The sequence below is a fragment of the Rutidosis leptorrhynchoides genome, chromosome 7, assembly GCF_046630445.1.
Source record: "Rutidosis leptorrhynchoides isolate AG116_Rl617_1_P2 chromosome 7, CSIRO_AGI_Rlap_v1, whole genome shotgun sequence".
NCBI lineage: Eukaryota > Viridiplantae > Streptophyta > Magnoliopsida > Asterales > Asteraceae > Rutidosis > Rutidosis leptorrhynchoides.
The window spans coordinates 358,166,355-358,189,325 of record NC_092339.1 but is presented as its reverse complement, the minus strand read 5'-3'; the positions used below and the strand labels follow the sequence as shown (position 1 = coordinate 358,189,325).

The 22,971-nt window shown below is 31.1% G+C and overlaps 1 long non-coding RNA gene across 1 annotated transcript; it reads left to right on the top strand.

Annotated features, from left to right (window-relative positions):
• Window positions 1–72: 72 nt before the first annotated feature.
• On the top strand, window positions 73–21,715 carry LOC139858316 (uncharacterized). Its single transcript, XR_011762897.1, has 3 exons — window positions 73–122; window positions 208–343; window positions 21,565–21,715. It is a non-coding gene; the product is annotated as an uncharacterized lncRNA (long non-coding RNA).
• The last annotated feature ends 1,256 nt before the right edge of the window (window positions 21,716–22,971 follow it).

Here is a 22,971-nt window from a genome sequence, read left to right as displayed (position 1 = left end):
ATATGCTAGTACATATACATATTTTTTTTACAAGTAGCTACAAAATTCTGATTTTCTTCTTATAATGCGCAGATGGACATTCGTGATAAGCCTTCTTTGGAGCGACTTTTTGCATCAACGAAGTAAGTTTCTTTCATTTTAAACCGTATCTTTTTATAACCTTTTTTTTTTTTTTTTTTCAAGAATCTCATTTTGCTTGCTAATCAGGTTTGATGCTGTGGTTCATTTTTCGGGAGTAAAAGCGGATAGCGAAAGTGTGAAAAAGCCCTTGATGTATTACGACAACAATATTATTGGTACTTTAACCCTATTAGAAGTTATGGATGCCTATGGATGCAAAAAGGTAACAAAAAAGAGTACTTTATGTGAAACTAGTTAAGTGACCTGTAAATCACGGGTCAGTTAAAATATTACTTTTAAATAATATAATTATATAGATATATAGATGTTGGTGACTGACATATAAGTTTAAAAATTCGAACAAAAAGAATATAAATTTTTTTATGTTTGTTTAGATTACATAGAGTGATTGATTTAACTTGTTTTTAACATGTTATTCGGTTAACTAATTTATTCATAGAGCAAAACGGCTAAAAGTGCAGATTAATTACATTTCTTGTTAGAAATTAAATCATTAAATATTAAATAAAAAAGAGCTTTTTTTATATATATTTTTTTAGAACGGCAAAAAAAAAAAAAAAATATATATATATATATATATATATATATATATATATATATATATATATATATATATATATATATATATATATATTGATGTCTCAACCAGATGATACAAATGTATGAAAACAAACAGAACCGCACCCGAAGTAGTAGGTGCTAAGATTGCAACTACATAAAATGCACGAAAAAATTAGACAAAGTTAGAGAAAACTTGATGGGTTATTGAACCAAGTATGACAATCGATCTTTTTCTTCTTGTGTCTCTTCGCGATCCATTCGAAAGTCTTAACTTGGATCTCACTTAATGCCACGGGAATGGCCCAACATTTGGGAATGGTCCAACATTTGTTTTTGAACACCATTTGGTTTCTATTTCTCCACACGAGGTAGCAACACGACCAAATGACCGCTTGTAAAATATCTTCATCCGCACCTTGATTTTGATTTCCCAAAAAATGATCTTCTACCCTTGTAAACGAGAATGTACCCAAACCCCACCATTTGAACACGTTAGACCAAACTTCAAGAACCTTTTTGCACGAGATAAGGGAGTGATCTACCGTCTCAATATCGTCATCACAAAGTGGACAACGAATCGAGTGTAAATCAATCCCTCTTTTGTCCAATTCCGTACGTATCGGTAACCTTTTTTTCTCACTTTCCAAATGAAAACCTCGACTTTTTTCGGGACCAAGCAGTTTCTAAGAGTTTCTTTCGAGTTTGACCCAACATGAATTGTCTTCGAGTCGATTAAACTGTTGAGCTTTTTTGTAGTAAATGTACCGTTATTACACGCGTCCCATAACCATCGATCTTTGCAGCCCGGATCCATTTTAACCCCACTAATTTTACTGTTGACGTCACGCAGGTCCTGTGCAGCCCTACCTGCCGGCGGCCTGATCCAGCTCCATGTGGCAGCCGCGCTGTTTCCATCCCAAACAACATGATCTTTTACCAACGCATCCAAATTCGAATCAAGCCTTGCCAACTTTTGATGTTTATCTATCAATGCACCATCCTCGAGCCAATTATCTTTCCAAAAGAGAGTTGAGCCTCCATCCCCGATCTTCTTCAAGAAGGAATTCTTAAAAGCAACACCAAAAGATTCGATCAAATTACCTGATGCAATAACATTAAACCAAACGGTTTTATACGAACAAAAATTGTCAAGAGAGTCATCACATTGTATTTATAATTAATTAATAGATTAATCCTAAATTAATTATGTTATGACATCATCAAGATGCTCTCTAATTTTTTTCTTTTTCTTTTTGATTTTTTTGATGAAGAATAATTGCTTTTTAATAACATCATCAAATTTGTATTTTAAAATATAGTATAGATAACTTTTCGTTATGTATCACTATAGAAGAAAGTATTTAAGGGACTATTTTTTTATTAATTATTTTTTTTATTTTTTTTATTTTTTGAATTTCAGTTAGTGTTTTCATCATCAGCGACTGTTTACAGTTTGGCCAAAGGAGGTACCATGTACTAAAGAATTTCCATTATCTGCAGCCAATCCTTTTTTTTTTTTTTTTTACGGCGAAAAATTGAATTGTATTACTTGAGAGATCTTCATCAAAAAAATGAAGATACAAATACAAAGTAAATAGACGGAGTCAAGCTCGGTCAAATTAGAGATTACAAATTGAAAGAAATTAATGCTAAAAACATAAAAGAAAATGATTGTTTTCCCAAACATATGAGAGAAAACCGTTGCCTAGCTTAAGATTTGTAGCCCATAAAAAGGATTTTAGCTTGATATTGCGGACCAAACCCGAACGACACATGAATTTACCATTGAAAAGGAGATCGTTTCTAGCCATCAAAGCCCGGGAGGGCCCAAGCAAAATTCCACCATCTAAAGAGATCGCTCAAATTTTGGAAGATCACTTGCAACGTAACAATAGGTGATTGACGGTCTCGATTTCTTCCAAACACCAAACACACAAAATCGATTGAGACAATGGCAAAAAAAAGTCTTTTAAAGATAACATCTTTAATGGGGATACTATTGTGGATTGCAAGCCAATGATGTAACATTACTTTGGGCGGGTCTTTGTAACCCCAAATAACTTTTGGCCATGTAGGAGAAATGACAACATTAGATTGGACCAATAATCGAACCGCATCCGATACCGAAAAGGTACCATCAACAGAAACTTACCAGACGACAAGGTCAACTTCCATGATGTTAACAGAAGCCTTTTCCAACAATGTCACTAACTCCATAAAATATATAGTGTTAAAATATGAAAGAGGGTGATGTAAATATAAATTCCACCCACTGTTACCAACATGGACATGGACTTGTGAGAGATGTAAATAAAAACACCCTTTAACAGTAGAAAAGGATTGAAACAAGAATCATAACATGAAGGGAAAGCAGTTTCTTGAAAAGCAACGAATAATAATTGAAATCGATTAACTAACGTACCCGCCATACGACCTCTTGTCATGTTACCAAGGCCACGGGTATTCCATGAGGCGAGCCTCATGGTTTAGATTTGGTGATTGGAGTATCGTAATCGGCCATGTTTTGCATCATTACCCCAAAATTGGCCATCTCTTCTTTAAAGGTGAGTTTTTTACCTCCAAATTGACATTGATCCTTTAGTTTTATACCATCTCCAACGACATGGTTAATTTCGCTTGAAGTATCGAAAACACCCGCGAGATTTGGAATGCTATCAACCCAATCGACACTTGTAACTTTACCTTTGTTTTTGGTTTTACTTTCATTAATGTGGAAAACAGGTTCCACGTTAGATGTAACAGAAGAACATCTTGCTTTGATTTTCTCACATGAGGCTTTACAACCTTGATCAATACACTGATTGTCTTGGATGATTTTGCTAGGACTTGACGAATTCATTTTAGTCCTATAGGAATTTTCATCAGTAGAGTGGGGGAGATTAACAGGTGAAATGGAATGAGAGGGTTTTTTGGGAGAAAAAATATTAAGGGCAGGATAGTCATTTAAGTCTAAGTTAAAAGGTGCCTGTTTCACGTGAGGAGAAGGGGTTGAGAAAGACTTATCGACAATTTCCACCTCATCAGGGTCATAAAGTACAGAATTGATTTTGAACAGTGAAGCTTTGATTTCCTCTGCAGCTTTAGAAATCTCTTCTGCTTTTGTCTTTTGTTTTTTAACTGCAATAGAGACCTTGTCCATTGAATTATGGATCTCTATAGGTGTGGTAGCCATAAAAGGGAGGGTTGACTTCTTTGGGGTTTCAAAATTCAAATCCCCTTGAGTAACGTTAATTTCTCCTTCCTCTAAAACCGGATCTGCAGCCATCGGAGTAAATTCCGGTACCGGAATCTTGACCTGAGATGTTTGAAAAATTGGATCATACATGGCCATCTCATTGAATTCTCTAATGATATCGGTGTCAACTGTTTCCATTATTTCTTCTTCAAAGATCTCCTCAACCCATAGTTTACAACTAAATTTGTTTTCAATTGTAGCATCGACATATTGGGGAATTGGACGTGGATCATGAATCTCAATGATAGCCTGCAAAACGTCGGGTCTTTGAAGATTGTGAGACAACAAATCAATGTGCATCATTCTACCGAAATAATTAGCTACTTCAATCGAACAGTTTGAAGAGAACAACAGTTAAAGGGTATTCCTTTGATTGCAATTTTAGTAATCCTTATATACTTGTTCGTGTAATTCTTCATTGGAATGACGTCAAAGAATTCTAGTTCGCTAGAGGAAGGACCTTTAATCATTCTTGAATAGCTTTCTTCATCTTTGCAAGTCACAATATACCCATAGGGGCCCAAGTAGAAACTGAATCGATTAGAATGCTTCTATTTTTCAGCCATTTGAATAGTTTAAGCACCTTAATTGGTTCCCTGTCCACGACAAGAGCTGTTAATTTGAGGCGATTGGTTGTTTCATGGTTGATAGCAAGGTTAATTTTGGGTTTAGGAGGGGACGAATTGAAAGTGGGGTTGGTTCTGTTTACATTTTTTTGAGAGAAAGGTTTGGGTATGATATTAGTGTTTAGGTCTTTTTTGGCAAATCCAACAAATAAGATTCGACCATTAATCAAACAACCATTCATCTCATGAAAAACACGAGTAGCCTGGTCAATATTGTGAAATTTTACAAAAGCAAATGATCTATATTGTTTCCATGAGATACCTTCAATCAAACCAAAAGTGTTCAATGAATCTTTGATGGTGTTTGCAGTGGTGAACTTTGATAAATTCCCCAAAAATAATGTTGTTTTCTTAGGGTAGATGTGATTTTTTGTTTGTGTTTTGGAAGAAGGTTGAAAGGTGAAATGAGGTTGTATTGGAAGAGGAATTGAGTTTGGGAAAGATGGATGAAATTTTTGTTTGGGGTGATGTACGGATTGGGAGAGATTTTGAGGCTTCATGAAATTTATCTTTTTTCCAGAATAAATACCAGTTTATTGAACGTACCCTCTATGTGCTACTGATCAAGATGTTTGGGAGGCCATTGAATACTCTTTTAGACAAAAGATCGAGCAGTTGGTGGGCAACACAAAAAGGAGGAAGTGTAAACCAAACAATAAAAAGGTTATCAATAGGGTGATAATCAGAGGCAAATGGATATGGGTGAAGTTTTTGCAGCCAATCCATATGGACGAACCAAGGTATAAATGGGTCTAAGTCAATATTTATTTTAGTCAACGTGAAGTATTGACTAATGATAAAATGGGTCTTTTGCAGTTGATGATTGAGGAGATTTGTCGGGATATATACGCTTCTGATTCTAAATGGAAAATAACATTGCTTCGGTACTTTAACCCTGTTGGGGCCCACCCGATATTGGCGAGGACCCACGTGGAATCCCGAACAATCTTATGCCGTATGTTCAACAAGTAGCCGTTGGTAGGTTACCTACGCTTACAGTTTTTGGAACCGATTACTCAACAAAAGATGGAACAGGGGTATGTTTTGTCTGCTGACTTTTTAATTCTAATATTTATTATTATTAAAAAGTTTATAATTTATAAAATCGCTAACTGTTTTGTATGTAATTTCGTGTACGGGAATCCTTTGAATTCAATAATTTGCTTGAAATTCAACGGATCAATCAAAGTGCGACATGTGGCAAAACAATCACATGTGATTGGAAAAAAAAAATAAAAATAAAAATTAATAAAAAAAATTTTGAAAAAATTAAAAAACAAAATTTTTTTTTCGAGATTTTTTTTTAAATTTAGCATGTCAAATCCAATCATATGTGATTTTCAAACTCAATCACATGTGATTTTGCATGTCAAATCCAATCACATGTGATTGAAAAAAATACAAATTTTTTTTAACAAAAAAAAATTTCAACAGGAAACAGACTTTAATTTGGTGATTTGATTAAGTTTGTTAGCGTTTCGTGATCATATCTTCAAAATTTCAGACTTTAATTCGGTGATTTGATCAAGTTTTGATCAAAAACTTGGTGTTTAAAGGTTTTAGCACAAATTTACTGAAATTCGTCATTTTACTAAATAAAATTTTTTTTAATCACATGTGATTGAAATTGACATGCAGAATCACATGTGGTTGGGTTTTACAATCACGTGTGATTGGCATACAGAATCACATGTTATTTACTGTGATTGAAAAAAAAAATTCGAAAAAACAAAAAAAAATTATCGAAAATAAAAATTTTAAATTTTTTATTTTTTTATTTTTTTAAATCACATGTGATTATCGCACCACGGTCGCACTCTGATTGATCCCTTAGATCTCAACTTAAAAGATGGTTTCATTTGAATATTTCTCAAGGGATTATATTCATGTTGTAGATTTAGCAGATGGACACACTGCTGCATTGAGGAAACTCTCTGACCCTAAAATAGGTTCGTCTGTGTTTTTCTTTTTGTGACGACCCGGAAATTTCCGACCAAATTTAAACTTAATCTTTATATAATTTAATGTTTCCGATACGATAAGCAAAGTCTGTAATGTTGAAGTCTCAAAAATTTAGAACTGTTCAATTGACCATCAACTGTTCCCGACGATTCACGAACAATTAATTGTAAATAGATTTGTGTGTATATATATATAGATAATAATTAGAAGTATAATTTAAAATATTGTTGTTATGAAATATGATATTATAATAATTATTTAAAAACATATCTATATATAAATAAAAGTATATTAAAAATAAATATTAAATAATAGTAATACTCGTTTGATGTTTCGATTGATATTAAGTAAGTTAAATTCAAACTTAGATAATTTTAAAATAAAAAGTGATCTGAAAATGAGTTCTATAAATTTTAGGCTTACTAAAAATGTATTTAGGATCTAGTTACTTAATTTTAGCATTTTTTTTATATTTTACCCATAAATGAGAGGGACATTTGATGTAATTTTTATTTATTAAATTAATGACTGAATTTTATACCATAATGACCAAAATAAATAAATATAGTTAATTTAAAAATATGGAATTTTTCTGAACACTTTTTATTCGTCACTGATTTAACAACGGAGTACGATTTAACAGTCCGTAATAACTGTCGGTAGAAAGAAAATAATGCCGACGATGGCTTTACTGTTCTTTCAACTTACACGTTTTAATTTTTGTTGCTTTATGATAATTTATCAACCCACTTTGTATTATTAGATATGTGTGTGTGTGTGTGTGTGTGTGTGTGTGTGTGTGTGTGTGTGTCATTTTAATACATGATCACTCAACCAAACTTTTTATAACATACATACATATGTAACCGAGAACCCACCACTATCATTCACCAATTCCTTTTTTCTTTTCTACTACTACTTTACCAATCATCAACTAAAACATCATTGAACCACTATCCTTTTCTCTTGTTCTTCTTATCAATCGGGTCACTTCAAAACTAAAACACCATTAGAACACCACGAACTCACAAGCTCTAACTATTTGATTACTACTAACAAGTTAGTACCCACTGTCCTATTATTGGTTCTGTGAATTGGAAACAGGTATATATGGAGATGTGGTAGTCATGGTTGTGCTAGTAGTTAACCATCGTTCAATCTAACGAGTGGCTAAATTCAATTATTTCAACTTCTACGATCAAGGACCAGACATAAGCTTCATGAACAATAACGGTCTTGGTGACTAACGGTAATCGTTTTGGCTTATCTTTGCACACACACGTACGTAAATTGCTATGGTAGATGAACACGACTCAACACCATCAACAAGTTCTATTTTCTGTTATTAATTGACAACCATCCTCCACTCTTGAAATCATCTGCCAACTTTAAACATCAAATGAACCACCACCATTAAAACTTTGTTGTTCTTCTATTCCTATTTTCTATCGTGTAAAGACCAAACCAAATACCACCTTGAACACCATACAACCACCCTCCTCTATCTCTCTTACTACTTATACGATTAGTATTTATTTTTCCTTTCCTTTTTACTTCTACTTCCTCACTTATGTCGCTCACCACCATCAAACCCCGCACAAAACACGATGAACCACCTATTGTTGCGGCTACGGGTACGGGTACAATTCCTTCTATCGCTGTGACGATCAACGGTACTCTTAAAGTCCCTCCAACACCTGCAGTCGAAAACCCACTTCAAATCGAGCTACCACCTTTCTATGATTCAAATTGTTGAAAACCTCAATAGTACTTTAGACTTTCAATGACAACTTGTTTCATCTCTCCATTTTGTCAAAAAATCGGTGTCCCACAATGGTGACTTAAAAACCATAAAGTAAAGTGGATGCTTAGTCATGTGGGGACTATTTTATTTAATTTACTCACGGGATTACCTACCAATTGATGTCAATAATTTTCCAATTATACATCGAAATATTTTCTTCAGCGTGCTCTCTGGTAACCAGTTACATCACTCGAATTATTTGATGAAGTAAATAATTCAACCTTGATTATTTATAAGATTATGTCATTACAAGATAAAGAGATGACAAAGATGATTTAAAAAAAATAATAATTAGGATGATAATGGACGATGGGGTGATCGTAATTTTATGTGATTGATGATGGCGGGATCGAAGATGATGACGACGTTGTATGATGATAATGATGGAAGTAAACGGTGATGATGAGATGAAGAACAAGATGTTAATCAGGGTGGGCTGTAATGATGCAAGATGATGATTATGATAACGTACATGATGACGTTATGAAAAAGAAGACGATGAGTAATCGGTGATGATAAGAAATGGTGATGGTGATTATGTAAAGGTGATGTCGATGATAAAGATCATAAGTTATGCTGTTAGATAGTTTAATCGAATGATGAGATGATGATGAAAAAGATTATCAATGAAACGATTCCGTGTTGTCTGCCTCTTGATCGAACCAAATAACAATTTGATACCGTTATTGTTCGTGTTTTTGGTTCGTGAATTGACTTACCTCAAAACCCACCAAAACCTAATTATTTTCCCTGCTACAGATGCGTTGGTAGTTACTGTTTCTTATCTCTATATTCTAAAAAAATAAAAATAAAAATAACGAAGTTGTTGATGATAACTTGATGATGATAATGTTGGTGATTTAAAAGAAGAAGAGAGAAACACTTATACGGGAAATATAAAAGTTAGTTAAGATTTAAGACAGAAAAGTAATAGCAGCACAGATGGTTTGAGGCGTTTATTGGTGAGCGAGTGGTCATGGGTTCGAGCCCTGTCTGGGGCACTTTGTTTTTGGGAAAAGCTTTTGAGGTAGTTAAGATATATTTGTTATTATTAATTATTATTGTTATTATTGTTATCATTATTATTATTATTGGTTAGTGTTATAATGGTTAAGATAACTATTATTATTACTATCATTAATACAATTAATATTATTATCATTATTATTATTAATAATAATATCATTATTATTATTGTTATTAATATTATTATTATTATTATTATTATTCTTATTATTATTATTCTTATTATTATTATTATTATTATTATTATTATTATTATTATTATTATTATTATTATTATTATTATTATTATTATTATTATTATTATTATTATTATCATTATTAATACTATTATTATTATTATTAATACTATTAATATTATTATTATTATTATGATTATTATTAATATTATCAATATAATTATCATTATTAATAAAATTATCATTTTTAGAATTATTATTATTATTATCAGTTTTATTATTATGATTAGTAGTATTAATAACATTCTTATATTTTAACATTATTATTAGTATTATTATCATTATTAGCATATATCATTATTTTTATTATTATAAGTATTATCATTTTAATTTAACATTACTATATAATATCAAAATATTTTAAATAAATATTTATAGAAGTAAACTCACTGTAGTAATAGTACATACTAATTAATTATTTAAAGTGAATAATATAAATATATCTAACTTAGTATTTAATATAACAAATTATGAATTTTTAAAGCTATATAGTATTAATTATTTTAAATATATATACAAAGTAAGTATATAGGACATATAATTTAAGATATAAAATATAAATTTGATCGATTACAATTATACGTGTTAATATAAATATAAATGATATAGGTTCGTGAATTCGAGGCCAACCCTGCATTGTTCCATGACGTCATATGTATTTTTACTACAAAATACAGTATCTTGAGTTTCATTTGCTCCTTTTTTAAATGCTTTTGCAATATATATTTTTGGTACTGAGAATACATGCGCTACTTTTATAAATGTTTTACGAAATAGACACAAGTAACCGAAACTACATTCTATGGTTGGATTATCGAATCGAATATGACCCTTTTTAGCTTGGTAGCCTAAGAATTAGGGAAATGGCCCCTAATTGACGCGAATCCTAAAGATAGATCTATGGACCTTGACACGTCCCATTCGGGTTACGAATGCTTTAGTACTTCGATTATCATGTCCGATGAGAGTCCCGGAATGATGGGGATATTCTATTTGCATCCTGTTAGTTCGGTTATCAAGCGTTCACCATATGAATGAATTTTATCTCTATGCAGTTTGCGAAATGCCTGATATGAGATGTATATGTATGAGAAATGGAAATGAAATTCTTGTGGTCTATTAAAATAATGGAAATAATTATTTATGATAAACTAATGAACTCACTAACCTTTTGGTTGACACTTGAAAGCATGTTTATTCTCAGGTATGAAAGAAATCTTTCGCTATGCATTTGCTCATTTTAGAGATATTACTTGAAGTCATTCATGACATATTTCAAAAGACGTTGCATTCGAGTCGTCGAGTTCATCAAGATTATTATTTAGTCAATTATAGTTGGATATGTTATGAAATGGTATGCATGTCGTCAACTTTTGATGTAATGAAAGTTTGTCTTTTAAAAACGAATGCAATGTTTGTAAAATGTATCATATAGAGGTCAAGTACCTCGCGATGTAACCAAATGTAATGTATTCGTCCAGATGGATTAGGACGGGTCATGAAAGTTGGTATCAGAGTGGTGGTCTTAGCGAACCAGGTCTTGTATTAGTGTGTCTAACTGATAGTTGTTTAGATGCATTAGTGAGTCTGGACTTCGACCGTGTCTGCATGTCAAATATTTTGCTTATCATTTCGTGTCGAAAACCATCTACTTATCATCCTTAGGAAATTATCTGCTTATCATTCCTTGTCTAGACACATCTTACTGCATTGATTGCATGAATAGTGTATAGACAAAATTCATATCTTAGCGTATCTGTTACTGTAAACTTTACCTGACATATTCCGTAAATTCCTCCGTAATCTACAAAATCTTTTGCTCTATATATATATAGATATTCTATGTGATTAGAATACCATCCAATAGCTGGAAAATGATTTCAAATTGAAAAATCCTTTATTCAATCGTATGAAATGGAATTCGTTGTTAGTTCAAGTCCCTCGGATTCCGAAATGGAATCCCACTCAAGCTTTGAAAGCAGTGTGACCGGAATGGATCAACCAATCCATCATCATCTGTTCTAGATGAAGTGGGGATGGGTTCGTAGCCTCCTCAATCATTGGAGACAAGAAGAAGGTGATCCTTTCCATCCACCACATTGTCCTCTTGGGGAAGAACCTGAAGCACTTACCGGCGAACCTATCCGAAACACCATTTTCAGCCTCATTTCCAGAGTATCTCGTCACGATTATATACTATACCAAATTCTAGATCTTATTTATCCGTTCGTCCGAATCGACAATCACCCAGGTGTAATAGAAGAAGTTAACGAGTTTCGCGCCCGGGTAGTAGTTTTGGAGAATATGGTGCAAAGGTTACAAGCACCAGCAACAACACCGGCAACAACAGTACCACCAGCAACAACACCAACAGTACCATCACCACCACCAACAGCAACATCTGCATCCCACACCTCGACATCAAAATCTGTACCTCGCGCATCAACATCGTACTTACCATAGATACCAAGGAGTACTAATAAGAATCAACGATGAAGTATTGATTCATAACTTCATTGGAGAACTATTAGGCAGCAATTATGTAATCTCTAAAATCTTAGAGATTATTTATTTTAGCTCAAACCAAAAGGCAAAGAAGATTAATATCATATTAACTCATAAATTCATGATTACATCTGAAGAAAATATACATGTATATATGTTTTCATAAAGATTGTAATTAAAAATTCTTTTGTACAAACTGTTAATGATAAAAATATTTTAACGAGTAGGTAATACCCGAGGAATATTTAAATTTCACTTTAATCAGTTACACGGTACATTCTGCGAATCTGATTCAACAGTCATTCACTATCCTACTTACAACCACCAATATACGTATCCGTTCACCGCAGAATAACCATTTTTATCCAATTTCATATTTGGATTTTGATTTACCAGAATCCAACAAGTGGCATAATGAAGAAAACATTGGACAAAATAAAATTTGTTAGAAACAAACAAATTAACTATGAGAAATTTTGTTAAGAATCCACGCTAACTGTTCCTAGCTAACTGATTACATTTTATTTATCGCAATTTAATTATCGCAATTTATATTCTCGCAATTTTATTTATCGTCATTTAATTTCTGTTATTTATTTTACGCACTTTAAATATCGGGACACGTATACAAGGTTTTGACATATCATATCGACGCATCTATATATATTATTTAGAATAACCATAGACACTCTATATGCAGTAATGATCGAGTTAGCTATACAGGGTTGAGGTTGATTCTATAATAATATATATAATTTGAGTTGTGATCGAGTCTGAGACATGTACACGGGTCACGATACATATTAATTAATTTGAATATTATATATTAAATTATTGAACTGTTAACTGTGGACTACCAACATTGGACAATTAAAATGAATTAAAATATTTACTATAACATATGAAACTAAACAATTCTTCAAGTTTGTCACTTGATTTCATCTTAAACCTCATTTGTATCTTGACGATTACAATCTGCGTTCAAATCTTTCATGATTCTTGAAAACACCTCAATCGGGAGGATGAATCAACTTCACTTCATCTACGGAAGAAAAGATTTATGCATATAGTTATGCACCTGGAAACTCTCGAAACCTGAGTAAACATTTAACACATATCTATGCTAGCTCCTTGGGCGTGGTTATTACCAAAAATTACTTTGAAATCCCTTTCCAAAGTAGCCAATTTTTTCACAGCTTCAGCAAAGTCAATTTAGACTGTTCATTCGAATAAACTCTATTATAACTTTAATATATAAGTTTGCCTTTCATCATCGTTACCGGGGAACCGTTTACATTCCACCACATTAGCAGTAAACTTACCAGCAACTTTATTACTCATTGGCTTAAGTCTCTCCGAAGAACTATTATATTTGTTCATTAAAACCTATTCATATACTCACCCACATCTTATAACGAGAATTACCACATCAATTACCGGGAATTAGCAATCAGTATTTTAAAATCTCGCAGCATGTCTACATCAACAGTTATATGTATACATATAACATTTATCTCTTAGAATTATGATCTTCTATTCTGAAATTCTGAAAAAGTACTCAGCCTACGAATCAATACACTGAACTTTGAAAAAGCTGAATGAAGCAGTAGAAACTGTAGACAACCGAATCAGTTAAAAGTTTATGATAAAGAATAGTGTGTTGGTAAAGCTCAGAAAAAGTTTGAAACTGCAAAACGGATTGAGCAAACCAAGAAGGAGACAAAGGATAAATACCAGGACCAAACCCTGTATTTAAAGAATCATGATGATTCTATTTCTGATGAAATCTTTAGCGAATACCTTACTCCTTAATCGCTCTAAATCATTGTGAATGAATTTCTTCATCACACTTTGAATCTAAAATTCTAAGGTATTATCGTATCTTTCATTGTAAATATCCTCAATATTTCTGAACATATCTTCATAAATATTCTTATCCGAAATCATCTATTTTCTCGTGTTATCACTATTACATCATAAAGGAAACTGTATAGTTTCTATATTCTATAAACCTTCGAGTTTAAATTATAAATGTTTTTGAAGTAATGTTGGGAATTGAAGCATGAGTTAGTATAATATAATGACACTTGATCAACGTGATTATATTACAGTAAGTCATGCTGAGTTTCTAATGGAACGTGATGATTCACAGATTATAACGTCATCATGTGCCATGTTACACGACTCTTACATTCTATCTAGCCTCTAAACATATCAAGAACATATTATCTTGATAGTTCTATCTTTTCCCTTCAATTCAGGAAATCAACCGTGACTACGTCACCGGTTAAGACGAACCTGCATTTAATAATTCACTCTTTTGTGATAGCTTCACTCGTACTCTTCGAGTAGTTGAATCATCTTATCCATATTACTCAACAGTGATAAAACTCTATTTATCAGCTCATATGAGTCAGGAAAACATACTTATTCTCTGCCATGACCATCCCAATCAAATTTCGGGATGAAATTTCTTTAACGGGTAGGTACTGTGACGACCCGGAAATTTCTGACCAAATTTAAACTTAATCTTTATATAATTTAATGTTTCCGATACGATAAGCAAAGTCTGTAATGTTGAAGTCTCAAAAATTTAGAACTGTTCAATTGACCATCGACTGTTCCCGACGATTCACGAACAATTAATTTTAAATAGATTTGTGTGTGTATATATATATATATAGATAATAATTAGAAGTATAATTTAAAATATTGTTGTTATGAAATATGATATTACAATAATTATTTAAAAACATATCTATATATAAATAAAAGTATATTAAAAATAAATATTAAATAATAGTAATACTCGTTTGATGTTTTGATTGATATTAAGTAAGTTAAATTCAAACTTAGATAATTTTAAAATAAAAAGTGATTCGAAAATGAGTTCTATAAATTTTAGGCTTACTAAAAATGTATTTAGGATCTAGTTACTTAATTTTAGCATTTTTTTTATATTTTACCCATAAATGAGAGGGACAAATGATGTAATTTTTATTTATTAAATTAATGACTGAATTTTATACCATAATGACCAAAATAAATAAATATAGTTAATTTAAAAATATGGAATTTTTCTGAACACTTTTTATCCTTCACTGATTTAACAACGGAGTACGATTTAACAGTCCGTGATAACTGTCGGTAGAAAGAAAATAATGCCGACGATGGCTTTACTGTTCTTTCAACTTACACGTTTTAATTTTTGTTGCTTTATGATAATTTATCAACCCACTTTGTATTATTAGATATATGTGTGTGTGTGTGTCATTTTAATACATGATCAATCAACCACACTTTTTATAACATACATACATATGTAACCGAGAACCCACTACTATCATTCACCAATTCCTTTTTTCTTTTCTACTACTACTTTACTAATCATCAACTAAAACATCATTGAACCACTATCCTTTTCTCTTGTTCTTCTTATCAATCGGGTCACTTCAAAACTAAAAAACCATTAGAACACCACAAACTCACAAGCTCTAATTATTCGATTACTACTAACAAGTTAGTACCCACTGTCCTATTATTGGTTCTGTGAATTGGAAACAAGTATATATGGAGATGTGGTAGTCATGGTTGTGCTAGTAGTTAACCATCGTTCAATCTAATGAGTGGCTAAATTCAATTATTTCAACTTCTACGATCATGGGCCAGACATAAGCTTCATGAACAATAACGGTCTTGGTGACTAACGGTAATCGTTTTGGCTTATCTTTGAACACACGTACGTAAATTGCTACGGTAGATGAACACGACTCAACACCATCAACAAGTTCTATTTTCTGTTATTAATTGACAACCATCCTCCACTCTTGAAATCATCTGCCAACTTTAAACATCAAATGAACCACCACCATTAAAAATTTGTTGTGCTTCTATTCCTATTTTCTATCGTGTAAAGACCAAACCAAATACCACCTTGAACACCATACAACCACCCTCCTCTATCCCTCTTACTACTTATATGATTAGTATTTATTTTTCCTTTCCTTTTTACTGCTACTTCCTCACTTATGTCGCTCACCACCATCAAACCCCACACAAAACACGATGAACCACCTATTGTTGCGGCTACGGGTACGGGTACAATTCCTGCTATCGCTGTGACAATCAACAGTACTCTTAATGTCCCTCCAACACCTGCAGTCGAAAACCCACTTCAAATCGAGCTACCACCTTTCTCTGATTCAAATTGTTGAAAACCTCAATAGGACTTTAGACTTTCAACGACAACTTGTTTCATCTCTCCATTTTTGTCAACATATCGGTGTCCCACAATGGTGTCTTAAAAACCATAAAGTAAAGTGGATGCTTAGTCATGTGGGGACTATTTTATTTAATTTACTCATGGGATTACCTACCAATTGATGTCAATAATTTTCCAATTATACATCGAAATATATTCTTCAACGTGATCTCTGGTAACCAGTTACATCACTCGAATTATTTGATGAAGTAAATAATTCAACCTTGATTATTTATAAGATTATGTCATTACAAGATAAAGAGATGACAAAGATGATTTTAAAAAAATAATAATTAGGATGATAATGGACGATGGGGTGATCGTAATTTTATGTGATTGATGATGGCGGGATCGAAGATGATGACGATGTTGTATGATGATAATGATGGAAGTAAACGGTGATGATGAGATGAAGAACAATGATGATGTTAATCAGGGTGGGCTGTAATGATGCGAGATGATGATTATGATAACGTACATGATGACGTTATGAAAAAGAAGATGATGAGTAATCGGTGATGATAAGAAATGGTGATGGTGATTATGTAAAGGTGATGTCGATGATAAAGATCATAAGTTATGCTGTTAGATAGTTTAATCGAAGATGAGATGATGATGAAAAAGATGATCAATTAAACGATTCCGTGTTGTCTGCCTCTTGATCGAACCAAATAACAATTTGATACCGTTATTGTTCGTGTTTTTGGTTTGTGAATTGGCTTACCTCAAAACCCACCAAAACCTAATTATTTTCCCTGCTACAGATGCATTGGTAGTTACTGTTTCCTATCTCTATATTCTAAAAAATAAAAAAATAAAAAAATAAAAATAACGAAGTTGTTGATGATAACTTGATGATGATAATGTTGGTGATTTAAAAGAAGAAGAGAGAAACACTTATACGGGATATATAAAAGTTAGTTAAGATTTAAGACAAAAAAGTAATAGCAGCACATATGGTTTGAGGCGTTTATTGGTGAGCGAGTGGTCATGGGTTCGAGCCCTGTCTGGGGCACTTTGTTTTTGGGAAAAGCTTTTGAGGTAGTTAAGATATATTTGTTATTATTAATTATTATTGTTATTATTGTTATCATTATTATTATTATTGGTTAGTGTTATAATGGTTAAGATAACTATTATTATTACTATCATTAATACAATTAATATTATTATCATTATTATTATTAATAATAATATCATTATTATTATTGTTATTAATATTATTATTAATATTATTATTATTATTATTATTATTATTATTAATATTATTATTATTATTATTATTATTATTATTATTATTATTATTATTATTATTATCATCATCATCATTATTAATACTATTATTATTATTATTAATACTATTAATATTATTATTATTATGATTATTATTAATATTATCAATATAAGTATCATTATTAATAAAATTATCATTTTTAGAATTATTATTATTATTATTATTATCAGTATTATTATTATGATTAGTAGTATTAATAACATTCTTATATTTTAACATTATTATTAGTATTATTATCATTATTAGCATATATCATTATTTTTATTATTATAAGTATTATCATTTTAATTTAACATTACTATATAATATCAAAATATTTTAAATAAATATTTATAAAAGTAAACTCACTGTAGTAATAGTACATACTAATTAATTATATAAAGTGAATAATATAAATATATCTAACTTAGTATTTAATATAACAAATTATGAATTTTTAAAGCTATATAGTATTAATTATTTTAAATATATATACAAAGTAAGTATGTAGGACATATAATTTAAGATATAAAATATAAATTTGATCGATTACAATTATACGTGTTAATATAAATAAAAATGATATAGGTTCGTGAATCCGAGGCCAACCTTGCATTGTTCAATGACGTCATATGTATTTTTACTACAAAATACAGTATCGTGAGTTTCATTTGCTCCCTTTTTAAATGCTTTTGCAATATATATTTGTAGTGACCCGAACTTTTCCATGTTTATATATATTAAATTAAATTGTTATTTACATGATTAAGTGTTTCTAACATGTTAAGCAATCAAATTTGTTAAGACTTGATTAATTGAAATAGGTGTCATATAGACAATTGACCACCCAAGTTGACCGATGATTCACGAACGTTAAAACTTGTAAAAACTATATGATGACATATATATGATTATATATATAGTTAACATGATATTATGATAAGTAAGTATCTCATTAGGTATTTTAACAATGAGTTATATACATAAAATTGAGTTTATTGAATTAAGAAACTCGAAACGATATATATAACGATTATCGTTATAACAACGTCTTACTAAATACATATGAATCATATTAAGATATTGTTACACTATGTTTAATCATGATAAATGATAAGTAAACATGTCATTATGTATATTAACAATGAACTACATATGTAAAAACAAGGCTACTAACTTAAGGATTTCGAAACGAGACATATATGTAACGATTATCGTTGTAACGACATTTAAATGTATATATATCATATTAAGATATATTAATATATCATAATATCATGATAATATAATAATTTAACATCTCATTAGATATAATGAACATTGGGTTAACAACATTTAACAAGATCGTTAACTTAAAGGTTTCAAATCAACATTTACATGAAACGACTAACGATGACTTAACGACTCAGTTAAAATGTATATACATTTAGTGTTTTAATATGTGTTCATACACTTTTGAAAGACTTCAAGACACTTATCAAAATACTTCTACTTAATAAAAATACTTACAATTACATCCTCATTCAGTTTCATCAACAATTCTACTTGTATGCACCCGTATTCGTACTCGTACAATACACAGCTTCTAAATGTATGTACTATTAGTATATACACTCCAATGATCAGCTCTTAGCAGCCCATGTGAGTCACCTAACACATTTGGGAACCATCATTTGGCAACTAGCATGAAATATCTCATAAAATTACAAAAATATTAGTAATCATTCATAACTTATTTACATGAAAACAAAATTACATATCCTTTATATCTAATCCATATACCAACGATCAAAAACACCTACAAACACTTTCATTCTTCAATTTTCTTCATCTAATTGATCTCTCTCAAGTTCCATCTTCAAGTTCTAAGTGTTCTTCATAAATTCTACAAGTTCTAGTTTCATAAAATCAAGAATACTTCCAAGTTTACTAGCTCACTTCCAATCTTGTAAAGTGATCATCCAACCTCAAGAAATCCTTGTTGTTTACAGTAAGATATCATTATAAATCAAGGTAATACTCATATACAAACTTTGATTCAATTCCTATAACTATAACTATCTTAATTCGAGTGATAATCTTACTTGAACTTGTTTTCGTGTCATGATTCTACTTCAAGAACTTTCAAGCCATCCAAGATCCTTTGAAGCTAGATCATTTCTTGTCACTTCCAGTAGGTTTACCTACTAAACTTGAGGTAGTAATGATGTTCATAACATCACTCGATTCATACATATAAAACTATCTTATTCGGAGATTTGAACATGTAATCACTAGAACATAGTTTAGTTAATTCTAAACTTGTTCGCAAACAAAAGTTAATCCTTCTAACTTGACTTTTAAAATCAACTAAACACATGTTCTATATCTATATGATGTGCTAACTTAATGATTTAAAACCGAAAAACACGAAAAACACCGTAAAACCGGATATACGCCGTCGTAGTAACACCGCGGGCTGTTTTGGGTTAGTTAATTAAAAACTATGATAAACTTTGATTTAAAAGTTGTTCTTCTGGAAAAATGATTTTTCTTATGAACATGAAACTATATCCAAAAATCATGGTTAAACTCAAAGTGGAAGTATGTTTTCCAAAATGGTCATCTAGACATCGTTCTTTCGACTGAAATGACTACCTTTACAAAAATGACTTGTAACTTATATTTCTGACTATAAACCTATACTTTTTCTGTCTAGATTCATAAAATAGAGTTCAATATGAAACCATAGCAATTTGATTCACTCAAAACGGATTTAAAACGAAGAAGTTATGGGTAAAACAGGATTGGATATTTTTTTATTGTTGTAGCTACGGGAAATATTGTAACAATTCTATACAAATCATGTTCTAGCTAACTTATATTGTATTATACATGTATTCTAATATATTATGTAATCTTGGGATACCATAGACACGTATGCAAATGTTTTGACATATCATATCGACCCATGTATATATATTATTTGGAACAACCATAGACACTCTATATGCAGTGATGTTGGAGTTAGCTATACAGGGTTGAGGTTGATTCCAAAAATATATATGCTTTGAGTTGTGATCTAGCCTGAGACGTGTATACACAGGGTCGTGGATTGATTCAAGATAATATATCGATTTATTTCTGTACATCTAACTTTGGACAACTAGTTGTAGGTTACTAACGAGAACAGCTGACTTAATAAACTTAAAACATTAAAATGTATTAAAAATGTTGTAAATATATTTTGAACATACTTTGATATATATATATATATATATATATATACATATATATATATATATATATATATACATATATATATACATATATATATATATATATATATATATATATATATATATATATATATATATATATATTTATTATAGGTTCGTGAATCGACCAGTGGCCAAGTCCTACTTCCCGACGAAGTAAAAATCTGTAAAAGTGAGTTATAGTCCCACTTTTAAAATCTAATATTTTGGGATGAGAATACATGCAGTTTTATAAATGTTTTACGAAATAGACATAATTAATTGAGACTACATTATATGGGTGAATGATCGAAGCCGAATATGCCCCTTTTGCTTGGTAACCTAAGAATTAGTAAACCGATCTACTAATTGACGCGAATCCTAAAGATAGATCTATTGGGCCTAACGAACCCCATCCAAAGTACCGGATGATTTAGTACTTTGAATTCGTTTTTATCATGTCCGAAGGATTTCCCAGAATGATAGGGGATATTCTTATATGCATCTTGTTAATGTCGGTTACCAGGTGTTCACCATATGAATGAATTTTATCTCTATGTATGGGATGTATATTGAAATATGAAATCTTTGGTCTATTATTATGATTTGATAATATATAGGTTAAACCTATAACTCACCAAAATTTTTGTTGACGTTTTAAGCATGTTTATTCTCAGGTGATTATTAAGAGCTTCTGCTGTTGCATACTAAAATAAGGACAAGATTTGGAGTCCATGCTTGTATGATATTATGTAAAAACTACATTCAAGAAACTTATTTTTGATGTAATATATTCTTATTGTAAACCATTATGTAATGGTCGTGTGTAAACGGTATATTTTAGATTATCATTACTTGATAATCTACGTAATTCTTTTTAAACCTTTATCGATAAAATAAAGGTTATGGTTGTTTTAAAAATGAATGCAGTCTTTGAAAAACGTCTCATATAGAGGTCAAAACCTCGCGACGAAATCAATTAATATGGAACGTTTATAATCAATATGAACGGGACATTTCAGTTGGTATCCGAGCGTTGGTCTTAGAGAACCAGAAAATTGCATTAGTGTGTCTTACCGAGTTTGTTAGGATACATTAGTGAGTCTGGACTTCGACCGTGTTTTCTTTAAAAACGATTGCTTAACACTTTTGTTGGAAACTATATATTATTAACATGTAAATATTATGTGATATATTAACCTCTTAATGTGTTTGATATTGTGTGATAGATGTCTACCACTAGTACAAATTCCATTGATTCACCTAATAATAATGAAGAGTCTAATATATTTTTGGAAGAATCACAAATTCTCGAATAGGAACCGGAAGAGGAGGAACCGGAAGAGGAGGAATCGAAAGAGGAGGAATCGGAAGAAGAGGAACCAGAAGAGGAGGAAGTGATACCTATTCTAAATCGATTAGATAAAAGAAAATCCTCAACCAGCAGACCAAAGTTAAAAATGGTCAATGGTGTTTCCGCCGAGGAAGCAAAATATTGGGAAGATTACCAATTTTCCGATGAATCGAATCCCGATGAGGATTCCGATGATGTTATAGAAATTACCTCGACCCAATTTAATAAAGCAAAAGAAAATAATAAGGAAAAAGGTATAAAAATAGAGAAACCCGATTCCAACCCCGATGAACTTTATATGTATCAGCAACATCCGTATTTCCTAAAATGTAACAATGACCCGGGAACCTCTAAACCACCTGGTTTTTCGAAACCATTATGGAAAATGACGGCTCGTATTAGAGGAACACCATATATTCCTAGAAAATTAGTAAAAGGAACCAAGTTCGAAGAAGAAGAAACCAGTGATTCAGATTAGAGGGTTGTAATCATGTTGTGTATTATATATATTGTAGTATGCTTGTACTTTTATGTTCTATGTAAAAATTGCTTGTATTGTTTGTTAATTATCTTTTACGAATCTAATCCTTGTCTATTTTACAGTATAAAAACAAAATGGATGTTAAGGATAGACAACCGAATATTTTAGAAGACCTACCAGAGGATATGATTGAGGAAATCTTGTCTAGAGTCGGTCAGAATTCATCAGCACATTTAGTTATGGCGAAAT